Source organism: Dipodomys merriami, unplaced genomic scaffold, assembly GCF_024711535.1.
Source record: "Dipodomys merriami isolate MVZ:Mamm:240054 unplaced genomic scaffold, mDipMer1.0.p SCAF_14, whole genome shotgun sequence".
NCBI classification, from domain to species: domain Eukaryota; kingdom Metazoa; phylum Chordata; class Mammalia; order Rodentia; family Heteromyidae; genus Dipodomys; species Dipodomys merriami.
Genome location: NW_027202715.1, coordinates 25,501,840 through 25,517,593, shown reverse-complemented (window position 1 = coordinate 25,517,593; position 15,754 = coordinate 25,501,840). Strand labels below are relative to the sequence as shown.

Sequence of the window (15,754 nt, the reverse complement as noted above, 5' to 3'; positions counted from 1 at the left end):
GTGAATGGCAGTAACAGCTTATGTGTAGTCTCACCACGTCCTATCCATTTCAGATATGTCATACACTGTACTACTAATGCTATTGTGCACACATACACATCCCTCCTTTTTTCCCTTGTGTCAGTCCTGGGTCTTCAATCTTAGGCCTTGTACTCTTGCTTGGAATTTTTTCTCAAGGCTGGTGCTCTACCACTTGAGTCACACTTCAATTTTTGGCTTTTTTTGCTGGTTAATTGGAGAGAAGAGTCTCCTGGATTTGTCTGCCTGAGATAGCTTTGAACTTCGATTCTCAAATATTAGCTTCCTGAGTAGCTAGGGTTACAGGTGAACCCCTGGTACCTGGCTAGATTTCTTCTTTTTAGGACCTTATATTAAATATTTGATGATCAATTAAATTTGGATCTGAACTGAAAATTACTTCTATTTATTATGGTAATTGTATTAAATTTAAATTCAATGCTGCATGTTTTACTTAAGGCACAATAACATTCTTGATAGAAAAAAAAGCAGTTCACTATAAAGCTTCAGAAAAAATTTTGACCCTGGCAATTTTTTTTTTTGTATTTACACTACATACAGCAACAAAGTTAACAAACAACATAAGAGTTAAATATTTTCTAACAATGCCAAGAGCAGAAAAGAGCTTACATAGCATTTTTTTCTGCTTGCTTTACATTTATATTTGTGTCACGATACAAATAGGGCTTTTACAATCCAAGATTAATGCTATGGTTTTCTATGTTCATTCTATATCATCCAAACTGCAGTTGGACCAAGCAACAAGAAAAAAATATCAACTCAATACTGAACAACTCACTGTAAAAATATTCATGGACAGTCAAAGTCAGTATTAGAAAAATATGTCTGAGGATATAAGCACAACTCACCATTTGTATTTTGGTAAAGCTTCAGAAAAGGGTTATAATAATTTAATAAAAATGATACATGCACAGCTTTACTAGAGATTAGCTTAGGGAAGCTAATTTTATGGAATATTCTTATCATATCCCAACTTAATAGAAATGATATAACAAAAAAACATCAGTACCTGAATCTTAAGCAAAACAGATCAGTAATCTGATTATTTCTAAAAATTTCCCCAAATGCAAAAATAGCTTGTTACAGCCAGGCAGTAATAGCTCATACCTGTAAGCCTAGCTTCTGAAAAGGCTGAGATCTGAAGATCATAGTTCAAAGCCAGCTCAGGTAGAAAATTTATGAGATTCTTATTTCCAATTAACCACCAAATGGCCAGAAATGGAACTGTTGTCTTGAGGAAAAAAACAAAAACAAAAACTAAGAGACAGTGCCCAGACCCCTGCGTTCAAGCCCCAGTATTAGCATCAAAAGAACTACAGGATTCAAAATTCTTTAACCATGCCTACAGGAGTAAAGAAAGCATTTCTAATAAAGAGCAATGAAGGCAAAAATCAAGGAATGATTGCCTATCATTAAATAAGATGTCTGATAAATTTTCTTTTATGGTTTTCTTTAGATTTAATGGTTTAATGTGGGTTGTCTCAAATATAAATGTAAGCAATTGTTAAGATTACTTCTGAGAACACAAGCAGAATCTTCTTCTATGAATAGTTTTTCATCTATTAAACATGCTCATATTTTAGGGCAGATTAGATTTTCATGGGTGTTGAAAATGAGATTTAGAAGCCGAGAGGATCACAGCATAGAAGGATCATCAGGATCTCAGTTCATCTTCCTGCCTTGATTCAAAGCAGCACTCAAGAGTGATAACTGTTAGCTTGCTTCTCTGACATTACAAGCTCAGACTAGATTCTCACTTGTTTTTGCTTTTGTTTGTAATGAATGGTTCATTTTGGAAGGAAATTAGAAAAAGTTGGAGGTTATATCCTAAAAGCATCAGAGCCTAAAAGAAGAAGATAAAACTCTTGAGGTGTGCTTGTGGCTTGTGTATGTGTGTGTGTGTGTGTGTGTGTGTTCGTGTGTATGTGCACATGTACATATGTATGCATGCATACATGTGCGTGTTGGTAGAGATTAAACCCAGGACCCTGCATATGTGAGGCAGGTACTCTAGAACGGTGTTAGTCCTCCATCCCTCACTGGGTTTTATTCTCAAGTGAAACAGTACTGGCAACTGAGAGGTTGCTGTCAGCAATGTGAAGGGCACATGAAGAAACATCCTAATAAAAGGAACCTGAAGGTCTGAGAGAATGAGAAAAGAACATAGATTCAATCAAGCCTTAACAGATGAGAAAAAAAAAATTGCTGGATGTGGTAGCAAACTCCTGTAATTTAAGAGGCTGAGGCAAAAGGATTGAGACTGCCCTTGGCTACATAGTGAGTTCTAAGCCAGTCTGGACTAAATAGTAAGACTTTGTCTCTAAAAACACAAAGCCAAACAACAACAAAAGGATAAGAGATTAAGAAAAGTTGACATTATGTAGTGTTACATGATTTTCAGGGATGGGTTCAGTTACACGTCATAAGTATTTTCTTCCATATGAGGAGGCAGACTAAGAACTGAAATGAGTTCCCGATGGAGGTTGTACAAGTTCACTCTTTGATGGTGACCTTTTCTTTAAATGAAAAAAAAATGGTTCTGTTTTTTTGAATTAGCACAGGCAAAATAGCTTACCTGAAGGCTTAAAGATGACCTTATTAGCAGGGCGCTGGTGGCTCACGCTTGTAATCCTAACTACTCAGGAGACTGAGATCTGAGTATCACAGTTTGGGGTAATCCCTGGCAGGAAAGTCTGTGAGACTCTTATCTCCAATAAACTACTCAGAAAAAGCACTGTGGCTCAAGTTGGAGAGCGCTAGCCTTGAGTACAAAGAAGCTCAGGGACACACCCAAGCCCTGAGTTCAAGCTCCAGTTCCAGCCCCCACCCCCCCAAAAAAAGATGGCCTTATTAAATTAAACTATGGTGATCTAATAAATGCCCTTTGATGCCTATTATTTCTTAAGATGAAGAAACAGATCTATGTAACATGAAATACAAATTTCCTAATATCTAAAGATGAAGTCCAAAGACCTTTGTAAATTATAGATAACTAAACATATACTTGGAAAAACCCCTATATTTCAATTAAGAAAGTAGAATAATGGGACTTAAGCTCATAAATATTTATATACTCAGGTCAAATAAATGGATATGACTAGCTATGAAATTGATAAAACAGCTCTTTTTTTACAAATCATATTTTTATTAACAATTTAAAGACAGGACAAACTAAAGAGCAAGGGAAGGGATGACATTGTGAAAAAAGAAATGTACTCTCTACATGACTTATTTAAGTGGAACCCCTCTGTATCTCACCTTTATAATAACAATTAAATTTTTTAAAAGAAAAGAAGAATTTAAAGATGTATCTTTCAAGATTAAACTAATCAATGTTTCAAATACAGTCATTGACTTCCTAATGAATACAGAATTGTAATACTATTTACTTCTGCAATTGTTAGTTGCATGTACAATAGTGTTTTTTTCTTTTTCTTTTTTAATTTGGGAGGTTGAGAGTATCAACATTATTAAGAGGATTATATTTGAAAGGAAAGATATTGAGAAAAGTCTATATTATAATATTAATCATTACTACGCTGAATTGTTATCCAGGCTTTCTAAACTGCTTTTTAAGATTGAGTAGATAAGTACTCTAATGAAAGTATAATGACTTAAAACAAGTCTTTTTAAGACTGCCCCATTTGTTAGGAAATGGAAAGACTTGGAAAAAATTATATTAAGTGAAGTAAGCCAGGCCCAAAGAAACATAGGTCCCATGGTTTCCCTTATTTGCAATATCTAGTATATATCTGAGTCAGGCAGAAAAGGTCAGATAAGGTGATGTTAGGGAAATGAACCCTAAGATATGTATTCAAATGTTTTTTTTTTCTTTCATGTGATTGTTTCTAACACATTTCTAAGAATATTTCTTTGTTGCTTTGTATGTCCTTCCCCCACAGTATAACCCCTGCTTTCACTGTATTTGATGCTGGTATAATTTGTGGAGGGGAAGGGAAAAAAAAATCATTTAAATAGGAATACAGGTGGACCCATTGCAACAATGAGATGTACAAGTTGTTATGTCGAAAACGAACTTTACAGCTTTTGTTGTTATTAGTTCATTTTAAGTAAAGACATAAATTTAGTTAAAAGGACCTGAGTTTTAACCTCACTCCTAAAAATACTTTTTTTCCCACCCAAGTGACTATTTCTCCGAAGACAGACATTCTTATAAACATGAGTCTTTTTCCTATTGTATAGAAAAGGCATTATGACTTCTTGTGACTATAATTTATAATGCAAAATGAATGAGAAGTTGTGTATGGGTGGCTCATTCATTTTTTAATGTATGTATGATTGAGTTAATCTAATCGATGATATCCACATTAATTAAAATGTTCTTTAGAGCAGATGCCATTATATTAGTTTACAATAAAAATATATTCTTCCAGCTAATAAACTATACTGGTGGATGGCTGTATTTCCCTCTATTGATATAGATAAAAGTATATGGAGAGAAGAATTACAATCAATGAGTTTGTTATCAAATAAGTCTATGTTCAGAACAAGATGATAAACTAGAAGGTGTAAATGGCCAATGCATTAAAACCATGACTGTTTAATGCATTCTTATCTCTCCAGGGACATTGAGTTACAGATCCCAAGAAAGATGAAAGATTCCTGTGTTAGGACAAGTTTCTCTTTCCTTTGCAAGTGTTTGAAAGAAACCCATATTCATTCCTTTGAATTTCCCCATGGTGCCTCCACTATCTAATAAACCAATTTCAGGTGGAAAAGAATGCTTACTCAAAAGAACTTTAAATTACATCTAGACCAAATCCTGAATGTATGCTGTAATGCTGAAATAAGGCTTCTTAGCTTCACTGGGCAATGCTGAGTAATAACTGTAAATGGTGATACCTTGAAGCAATATTGGGTCTCTAGAACACTCTTCATGTGCTTTCCAGAAAACCATGAACAAATGACAAGGTGTAAATTCTCTTTTTTCTAGAGAATACAGTGTTTTCATTTGTTATGAATTACTTTTTTCCCTTTTTTTCATATAAGAAGTTCACTTTAATATATTTCTTTCTGGCAAATGCAACCAGGATTCTATACAAAGAGGAAAATCAATGAAAACAGAAACACTATAATAATGGGTTCTGGAATTACAAAACTGAGAACCTGGGAATCATGCCCAGTAGTACAGCATTGACAAGAATGGGATGCTCACTTGTATCTCATGTTCTCTGCAAATGGCTGACAATGAGGAGAGGAATCTTATCAGGTTCTCTGCCCATTCAAGTCACTGTTGTACCAGAATATGCAAATTCACAGATCTCCTCTAAGGCTAAATAAGTACACTGCATTTTCAGAGGAAATTATCTACTCAATTTAGGAGTTTGATATGGAATTCTATGCCTCCATCAGAAAGAATGACATTGCCCCATTTGTTAAGAAATGGAAAGACTTGGAAAAAATTATATTAAGTGAAGTAAGCCAGGCCCAAAGAAACATAGGTTCCATGGTTTCCCTTATTTGCAATAATTTGTATATGCCTGAGTCAAGCAGAAAGGTCAAATGAGTTGATATTAGGGAAATGAACCCCAAGATAAGTTTTGAAATGTTTTTTTTCTTTCATGTGATTGTTTCTAACATATTTATAAGATTATTTTGTTGTTGCTTTGTATGTCCCTCCCCCACGGTATAACCCCTGTTTTCACTGTATTTGATGTTGGTATAATTTGTGGAGGGGAAGGAAAAAAACAAATCATTTAAATAGGGATACAGGTAGACCCATTTCAACAATGAGATGTACAAGTCGTTATGTCGGAAAACAAACTTTACAACTTGGCCGGGGGTGGGAGGGGGGTGGGCGGAAGGTGGGTGGTAGATGGGAAGGGATGAGAAGGAGAAACAAAGGAGGAGGCAACAATGCTTCATAAGAAATGTACTCATTACCTTGCTCATGTAATTGTAACCCCTCTGTACGGTATTTTCACAATAAAAAATGGATGAAATGCCCTTATTTGTAAATATAAGAAAGGGCTTTATTGTATGAAAAATAATCCACAAACCCCATATGAGGCCAAACCTATCTAATTGTGGAATAGGAGATGCCACTGGATTATGGATTCCTTGGCTCCTGCTACAACTGATTTATAGGCAGGAAACCCGAGGAAAATAATGAAGTGACTTCCTTACTTAGGTGACATGAATCATGAAAAAAAATTCACTTTTAAAAATGTCTATGCTGTGATTGAGTAGATGTTTTCCAACAGATTTGAAAGCAAATCATACAAACTTAAAAGAGTTAACTTACAGTAAGTCATCTTATTGGTAGATCTAAAGTAATGGGCTTTACATTTCAGTATGTACTTAGGTTGTAATAACAAAACTATTTTCATTAAGTTCTTATCAGAGCATTTCCTGGATTTGTAAGTACTTCCTAGTTTCAAAATACATTTAAAACTTGATAGAGAATTTCTTGATTCTGGAAGATGTTAAGTATCCAGAACAGACAATGTATTTTACATCATCTGCCTTTTGACAGTTAACATGCCAATATTTAGACTTTATGAGAAACTTAGGCATGTGAAATTAGGACAGGGACTCTTTGCCATGAATTTTTAAAAATCCCAGTTTTATTGGCTCAACTTAAAGAGTCTGAAGATCTCTAAGTTGAAGAAAGTTATATATTGCAAATTATCATGAAGAGAAAACCCATTTCTAATTAATTTAAAACATTTGACAGCAGAGAATGACTGAAGTCCTTTTCCCCTCTAAATTGAGGGATTAAAACTGAAGGATGATGGTATACTAGCTGAGACATGCTTAGGGCACTGTTGGAGACCCTTGGACTCTGACAGCCATGTACACTGGGAGAAACAGCTTGACTCATAGCTCCATACAATGCAATATGGAGAAGCAATGCCCCAGCAAGTGGCAGAGATGTTGCCCTTTAATGAAGCCTGAAGATGTCACTTACAAGTGCTTAGTTACACTTTTTATACAAGCAGCCAAGCAACTGTATTATTGATGCAAAAGATAAATGAAAGGAAGAAAGGAAGGCAGAAGAGAGAAAGTAGGATTTTTAGCTGGCAAGAGTCTCACAATCACAAGTCATCTCACACACAGACTGGGATACATTTCTGTACTCTTCCAGGCTCATCAAATGCAATTAGTTGCACTGACTGGTTGCTTTTACAGTTAATATTTTAAACTCTGAAAACTTCCATACATCTTTTCTGTGTCCCTACCCAGATGTCGCATGGTCATGTTATAGAGGAACAGTTTCTCACCCACGGGAACCAGAAGCAGAGACAAGGGGATGGTTGATTTAAATACCCTACCTCAGAATTTACTACAGATTTAACATCTTTGACTTAATGTTGCATTAACTACTGGTGGCTGCTTTACTGCCTTTAAAACATGCATATATAATTGGATACTGTAATGCTCGGTGGGTAAAATAAATACTGACTCACACTAATATAAATACTCTGCAAGATGAAGTTCATGTAGACATAAATTAATCATTTACCAGTTAACCAATATGCACAGGAAAGAAATAGATGACTTATTAAAGGTTGTCTCATCTATAAAGTGCAAAAAATAAAATGCTGATATATTTTTTCCGGTGCTGTGGTGAGAAAGAGCGTATGAAATTATTGCTAAGCAGTTTATAAACCATAAAATGCAGTATGAACATTAAATTAATAATATTTGTACTAATTCAGATTCAACACCTTCTGCATTAAATACATCTTTCTGCCTATTGAAGCATACATGAAACTAAGCAGAGGCTTTTTATTTAATATTTAATGGTGTCTTCAGAATTCTTGAAAGCATCACAAAAGTTATTGCTTATGTTAAAAACTTTTCCCTGGCTCCCTCCTTCCTTCCCCCCTCCCCACTTTTAAGACAAAGTTCTTGGCTGCTTATATCTCTAAGTCCTATTTTTATTTTATTTTATTTTGTGCAGGTACTGGGGCATGAACTCAGGGTCTAGGTGCTGTCTCTCAGCTTTTTACACTCAAGGTTGGTGCTCTACCACTTGATCTACAGCTCAGCTTTCTAGTGTTTTGCTGGTTAATTGGAGGTAAGAGTCTCATGGACTTTCTCGCCTTGGTCTGGCTTTGAACTGTAACCCTCCGATCTCAGCCTCCTGAGTAGCTAGGATTGCAGGTGTGAGCCACTAGTGCCTGGCTTCCAGCCCTATTTTTAAAACCTTCTTTCAAAGGATTTATGTCTTTCTCTTGCAGATACATAGTAATTACAAAGGGAGCACAGTTATTTTTTCTTCCAATCCTGTGGAAGTTATTAACATGTCTGGGCTTTTCTTAGTATAAGTTATGGATTTAGATGGGGAGGGGATGTTCAATGGCATGGGGATTTCTGTCTCTGTACTTCATAAGACTGATCAGCAGTACAAACCCACTGTGATGGACCAGCAGTACGGTCATGAATCAGTGGAATCTCAAGGCCTGCACATGGCTCAAAATGTTCTGGGCTTTGGAGATAAATCATGCTTCTCTTTCTTAGCTCTCTTCTAGAAACGCATTCAAAGGCACAAGGGAGGACTAAGCTATATAGAACATAGCTCCTTTATTCTTCTACTTCTTTTGCCTCTTGTTTGAATGGAGAATTATTATTTAGAAGACTTACTTGTAATCTACTCAGCACATTTTTAACATCATCAATGTCCCTTGGACTCTCAATGACAAAACGCATCAGACGTTTCTCCACTTACTTCCTTTTATAGAGGCCATTTATAGAGAAATACCTCTTCTTCCACTATGAAATGATAAATGGCTGGCTGGAGATGTCTGAAATATTGCCAAATCTCCCCTATGTGTCATGTGTCACCAGTGGTAATAAACAGTGACTAATCTCTGGTCATGAACTATATTTATGAATTTCTTGTCATGAGGAGGTAGGTATTTTCTTGATTCCGGTTTAGGGGCCTAATATTTATGCTAGGAACATGTGTGCTAGGAACAATATTCTCAGGTTCAAAGGCAACTAATCTTTACAGTTTTCTTTCACTTCAATATTTATGGAGTTTGGCATTTCATTGTCTACCTCATTGTGCATTAAGGTTTACCCAGAACTATTCTGACTTGGAAGCTATTTTATCTCAGCCAACAACTCACTATTTTGGTGAGTCCAAAGAGTATCTTTGTCTAGTAGGGAAGATAGTACTCAGGAAAGGAATATGGCTAAAATGTAGGACTTATCCCAGTTAAAGCTGAAGAATGGTGAAATTCCCTCCACCACCTCCTGAGAGCAACTGAGGAATTGTGATAAGGAAAAAATGCCAGAACATACAACCAAGAGGAGCAAGTGAAGGCTTTATGCGAAAAGATATAAGGTTAATATGGAAAAATCCTACTTCGACTCAATTTCAATTAATGTCTGTTAGGTGGGTACCAGGCACTAGAGAAGGAACTTGGGATATAGCATTCCAAACCAATCAAGTTGCCAGCCCTCATAGACCTTACCTTCAAAGGAAAGGGGACAAACTAACCATGAATAGATGATACAACTTACCAGAGGTAGCAAGTGTCATGTAGACAAGAGTAGATCAGTTAAGAGGAAGGAGGAGAAAGGGTTGCATTTTGAGGAAAATGGTCACTTTAGCATCTTTCTGAGATGATCACATTTGAACCAAAACTAGAAGGTTGAGAACAAGCCATGTAGACTCCTGGAGAAGAGGTCCCAAATGCTAGAACTAGCAAGAGCAAAGATCTACGCAAGCAGAACTAACTCCAAGGAATCCAGAGTGGGGCTGGTGTACGATAAAATGGGGTTGGGAGACAGAAAGAAAATGAGGTTTCTCAGGTCATAGTTACTCTGTAGGAAATAGGAAGCCACTAGGAGGTTACAACCAAAAGAACAAACAAATGTTAACAACCAAAAGATCTGACTTTCACTTTACTGAAAATTGACTGTAGGAGCAAAGGTAAGGGCAAATAAATCAACTAATTAAAATCAATGGTTCAATGCTCCTCTACAGAAGTTTAATCAATATGATTCAGAAATTAATAAGAATGCAAAATCAGATACAAAATACACTAAAATTACTATATTATATACCCAGGTAGAATTGCTTGGAAGAGAGAATTTAAAACAAATCGGTACATTTCCACAGAACCAATTGGGAAGTTTAAATAAATTTTAACTAAATTTATGCCATATATTAAAAATAGCCTCTAAGCTATGGGAAGTTTAACATCTATTGCTATGGAATAGATTTTAAATTTCTCTCCTTGACATAATTGGTGGGGGGGAAGGGGAGGGCTATAGAATTTTAAAAAGTGCCTCTAATTTGGCATGGTAGCACACATCTTTAAGCCCAGCTACTAGAAGAACGAATCAATGTCCCAGGCCAACCCTGTTAAAAGTGTGAGACCCTATCTGAAAATAAACTAGTGAGGGAGGGCATAGCTCAACTGGTAGATTGCCTGCCTAGAATACTCAAGGCCCCAAATAATCAAACCCTAGTACTTAAAAAAAAAAGAAAAAAGAAAAAGAAAAGTGATTCGATTGCCAAATGGACTTCTCTCTCATCCTCCCAGGCTCTTTAGCTTTAGAACAAGGTTTGGATCTGCAAAATGTAAAAATTAACAGCAGAAGTGCCCATTCTCTCTGAAGTAGGTTACTATATTCACCTAGGGAAATTTCGATTGAATTATAATTAGGTGACTAATTAAAAAGGGGATTATCAACTATATTAAAATATGCAGAAAGACATGTGCATCATTTATTCTTTAATTTTGGCAATCCAACTTTTCTTTAGAAATTCTCACTGGGAAATTCCATGTTTAATATGAAAGCTTTCTTCTTTCTTCTTAGATCAATTTTATTGAACTGGGTGGAAGATTGCTGTTTATTGAGGTGATGGGTGTAATTTGAGCTTCTTTTGTTAATATGACACTAAGCATTACGGTTATTCTATACAGTAAGAACAGGATGCTGTAACTAAAACCTAGAAGTAATGCCAGGTCCTTGGAAGAATTGCTTTTGATTCAGAGAAATAATGATTAAAATAATAACTACCACTATTTTTTTCATTGCTAATACACATCACGTGTTGTGTGTTTCATTTAAGTCTCCCAACAACAAACTTATGCATTGATTTAGGCCCAGTAAACAGATGAAACAGTGAGAAACTGAGCTCAGAGAAGATGAGCAAATTATTCAAGGTCAAAGAGTTTTGAAGGGTATATATCTGATCTCAAAACTCTGGTGTGTAGCAAGGATCTTTTGTCTAGTTAAGAGTCTTTTGTTGTAGTCAGCTTGTTTTGAAATTGGTAATATTCACTATCATAAAATCAGCTAATCAGGATCTTATATTAACCCCCAAACCATATTTCCTACCTGAGTTGTCCAAACATTAGTTAATAAAACAAAAGCATGATCGTCAGGAGACTCCAGATTTACTATTAACAGCTAAAGTTAAAAAGTGACCATCACCTGGCATAGAAGTTACTGGTTTATTTGTCTTTTCCTATTTTGACTAATTTCTGAGAAGATACAGATGAAGTGAACTTTGCACCATTCTAGCTTTGGGCTTGATGATTTAGTTATGTTTTAAGTGGGTCAACCTATTCCTAAAAGCACCTAAAATTGACCACTTCATATAGATACTTTAGCAGCTAGGCAAGACTTAGGAAGACTGAGAAGACTTAGTGACCTGCTCATGGTGATTAATACTAACACCATGTGGGTGACATGGAGTTCCTGCTCTAACACATCCTTATTATATATTATTATTATTATTATTATTATTATTGAAGACTCACTGGAAACAGGGACTGTGCTTATTATACAACTTTATTACAGTGTCTCTCCATCTTCATATGCTAATTTTTATTTATTTTTATTTTTTCTTTTTTTTGGGTCCGGTCGTGGGGCCTGAACTTTGGGCCTGGGCGCTGTCCCTCAGCTCTTCAGCTCAAGCTCTACCACTTGAGCCACAGCGCCACTTCTGGCTTTTTTCTATTTGCTTATGTGGTGCTAAGGAATCAAACCCAGGGCCTCATGCATGCAAGGCAAGCGCTCTACCACTGAGCCACCTTCCCATCCCCATATGCTAATTTTTAAATGCTACAGTTTAGTTTATAGATTTAACAACTTTGCTGATGACTCTGTGGTGTGGGGGAGGGGCTATCCTGTACATCTCTGGAGGGAAGGGGGCGGGTGAGGCTCAGCAACATCTCTGGTCACTAATTGTGACAGACTAGGAACACATCCATTTCTTCTAACTGTGACAGGCAAAACTATTTTTAAGTTACCGAATATCTAATGTAGGAGGCAAAATCACCCTCTTCTTCCCATTGTCTGTTTTCCTTTCTCAACAACTTTAGGAGGTTGATCTTGTTTAACTATTATAACTGAAACTGTGTTTCAAAATGGAAAAGTGAGCTGGGTAAGCATTGTTGGTTACATGCAGATAGCATGACTGAAGAGTTACTCTGGGCTGGAAATACAAATGGACCTTTCACTTGCCCCTTTTCCCTGTGTCTCTCCACCCCTCACTCATGTGTCTCCTGACAAATAGAGCAGTGGGAAGGAAGAGGTGTACGTGGTGTATTGCACAGAAACTTTTTATTGTACCATGGTCTTTTGTTTAATAGATTAATTCCATTTTAATTGGAATTCTGGAAACTAATGGAAAAAAATTACAAGTGTTAGATGGTCTATTCTTAGGGTTCTTGAATTCGTCTGATTTAATTCTAACCAATTAGCATGCCATTATGGAAGAATATTATGCTGAGAATCAATATTAAGCTAAACACTAATATTTTATTCAGTATTAAAAATTTATACAAATGGTAACACAAGTGCTTTATCCTACTTTCTCTAAATGAGAAGAGATGCTTCCTTAAGGCAATTCTAGCAACAAAGAAAATTATTATCTTCTTAGGAGACTATTGGAATTACACTTTACATAGATCATTGCTTAAATGAATCAATAAGATTTAATTGAATGGAATTTGTCTAGTTTCTTTTAAGGTGTCAAAGTTTTTCAGGGTATCAAAAATGTTTTTTCCGCTCATACCCATAGTATAATCCTAAAATGATACAACTAGATTATTGTCTAATATTGCTAAAAAGTACAGTAATTGTAATGTTCTTTGTGATTTTAGGATCTTATTCATTTCTTTTTTCCTTCCTTCCCTCTTTCCCTTCCTTTCTTCTTTTTCTTTTTTCTTACTATGTAGTCCCGTCTGACCTCAAATTTCCAATCCTCTTGCTTGTCTCCCAAGTGTTAGGATTCTAGGCATTTTGCCACCACCCCTAGCTTGCCTTATTCCCTTTTCCACATGAGTCCTAAGCTCGTTTTTGTTTTCTGTTTTTTGTTTTTGATTGAGATAAAATCTTAGGCTATCTACAGTTTAATTAGTCACAATTTCAAATCTGCTTCCACACCATGACTCAGTACACCTTTACCAGAGCCTTTGATTTTCTGTTCCAGGGCAAGTGCACAGACCCAGTGCACCTGCCTGGCTCCTCTCCTGTTACTTGTTCCTTTGTTTCTTCTATTTTCCGACTTTCAGTATTTCGAAGTCGGGTTGACTGAAAGATCTCTAAAAAAGACATTTATAATTTCTGTCACTTGCACATTTTAATTCTCAAATATTTGAAAAGTCTTTGGAAACTGTACCTTTTAAATCATCTCTAACTGTAAATTATTGGACTCTGATCTCCCAATTGGGTAGTCAAGATCAATCTGCTAAAATGTACATCTCTTGAAAAGATTGCTTGTAATTCTAAGAGCATATTAGAAGTTAAATCTGATGTGCAGAATAAAGGCGAAAAGAAATCACTGAATAAATTAAGCCAACTGAAACATTCAAAATTTGAGGCTTGTTCAGTAATCACCACTACAAATAGAAAATGTAAGCTAAAATGATTTAATAGGTTGACTTTTCTAATACTCTGGTGGGATTTCATTTATAAGTGTTTAATGTATATATCTTCTCTGAAAGTAACTTAAAAAATGAAAGACTTAATGCCTTAATGAGAGGTATTATTATGTGAACATGTTTGAATTTGGCTTATGAAAAATAGGGCTTGAAAGTATAAAATGTGTGCATAAAATGCAAATGGATTTAATTAACTGAAAACCCACAAGACAGAACTTCTTCAAATAAGCAATTACTTTGGGGACTAATCGTGTAAATAGGATTCTGATTCATTAGCACAAATACCCAAAAGAGAGAGGGATCAGCAATTTTATTCTTTAAGTTATGTATGCACACATGGTAATATCTCATTAATTTGGTGCGTCAGTAAATTTTAAACCTTTTAATAATTTGTTCATGGGCTGAGTTGGTGTTTACCTTTGCTTCAAAATACTTTATTTATAGGTAAATAATGTACAGTGTTTTAAACATTCATTTTCAACCTTATATGCACTTTTTAGATGTAGAATAAACAATTTCTGAGGAACCTCAGGCATTTTACAAGCTCTTACATACATCCAATCTATATGCTAATAATAAAATGTTCACATGATTTATTATAATAGGTCACCTTAAGGGCTTCTACTTTGTAATGTTTTGTTGGAGTTACTCTATTGTAGTTCAAGGTAATAAAAGCCACATTTGCTTAAAAGTTATCTATAACTCAGCCTTCCCACACATTCATACATATTTACTCCCTAATTCATTGAAATAAATGAAAATTTACAGTATTCATAGTTATACACAAGAATTTTTCTTTTAAATATTCCTTAGAACCTATAAACATATGAAGAAAAATAAAATAAGTAGCTAAAATAACAAGTGACTTTGTCTACTATGAGTAGACAAAAGAGAGTAAACTATCCATTTCAAATCATTTTTAGCCCTTTATGTACATATCCTGGGGAAAATCCTCAATAATGTGGTCTTTCAAAAAATGATTGTGTTCACTTGGGATGACTCTGGTCCTAATCACTTGAAGCCTAATAATAAGTTTTCCCAATAGCAGAGAATCAGTGCAGAGGCCAAAATGGATGGATGTGCTAAGCTTGAGCATATAAGATGAAAAAATAAATTCCTCTACACCACAATCTGGCCATTTCCAAATCTTCCTTGTATGTGACCATGACTTTTCAGAGTTCACATGTCAAAACACTGCTTACTGGCCAGGCATTGGTGGTTCATGCCTATAATTCTAGCAACTCAAGATGCTGAGGTTTGAGGATCACAGTTTGAAGCCAGCCTGGGCAGGAAAGTTTATGAGACTCTTATCTCCAATAAACTAAGAAAGAGAAAAAAGCCAGGAGGGGAGCTGTGGCTGAAGTGGTATAGGGATAGACTGGGCCTTGAGTTCAAGACTCAGTACCTACAACAAACAAACAAACACCCTACTGAAGAATATTAGATGAGTATAAAACTGTTTAGAAGGGCTCTGTACAGTATTTTCACAATAAAAAAATTCTATGCAGGTCAGAATGGTTCAAATTCTTAACCAGACAAAACACATACAACTAGAATTTGTAAAACTCCAAACTGAATTTAACTTCATAAAACACCCTAAAAAGAAATCTAGATACTATCCATCAGGCATGGCATCTTTGTACAAGAACTACTTCTACTTTTTTTTGTTAAATAGCGTAAGAAAAATTATCCAAAGAGAAAAGACAATTGTACTCAAATTAGTAGTTACTTACCATGCAAAAGGGCATAACAACCTTCAATTCCATTTTTATAGCTTAATCAGGAATGCTTGATGAAGAGCCCTCTTTCATTTGCTTCTTGATTGTTGTATAACCTGA

General features: G+C 35.5%; 1 protein-coding gene across 7 annotated transcripts in view; it reads right to left on the bottom strand.

Annotated features, from left to right (window-relative positions):
• The window catches only part of Rhobtb1 (Rho related BTB domain containing 1), a 129,086-nt gene that overhangs the window by 97,000 nt on the left and 16,332 nt on the right, over positions 1-15,754 (bottom strand). For all 7 annotated transcript variants that reach the window (XM_070021033.1, XM_070021036.1, XM_070021035.1 and 4 more), the window contains one exon: positions 15,650-15,750. The gene's annotated coding sequence lies outside the window, so the exon portion shown is untranslated. The remainder of the gene's footprint in view (positions 1-15,649; positions 15,751-15,754) is intronic.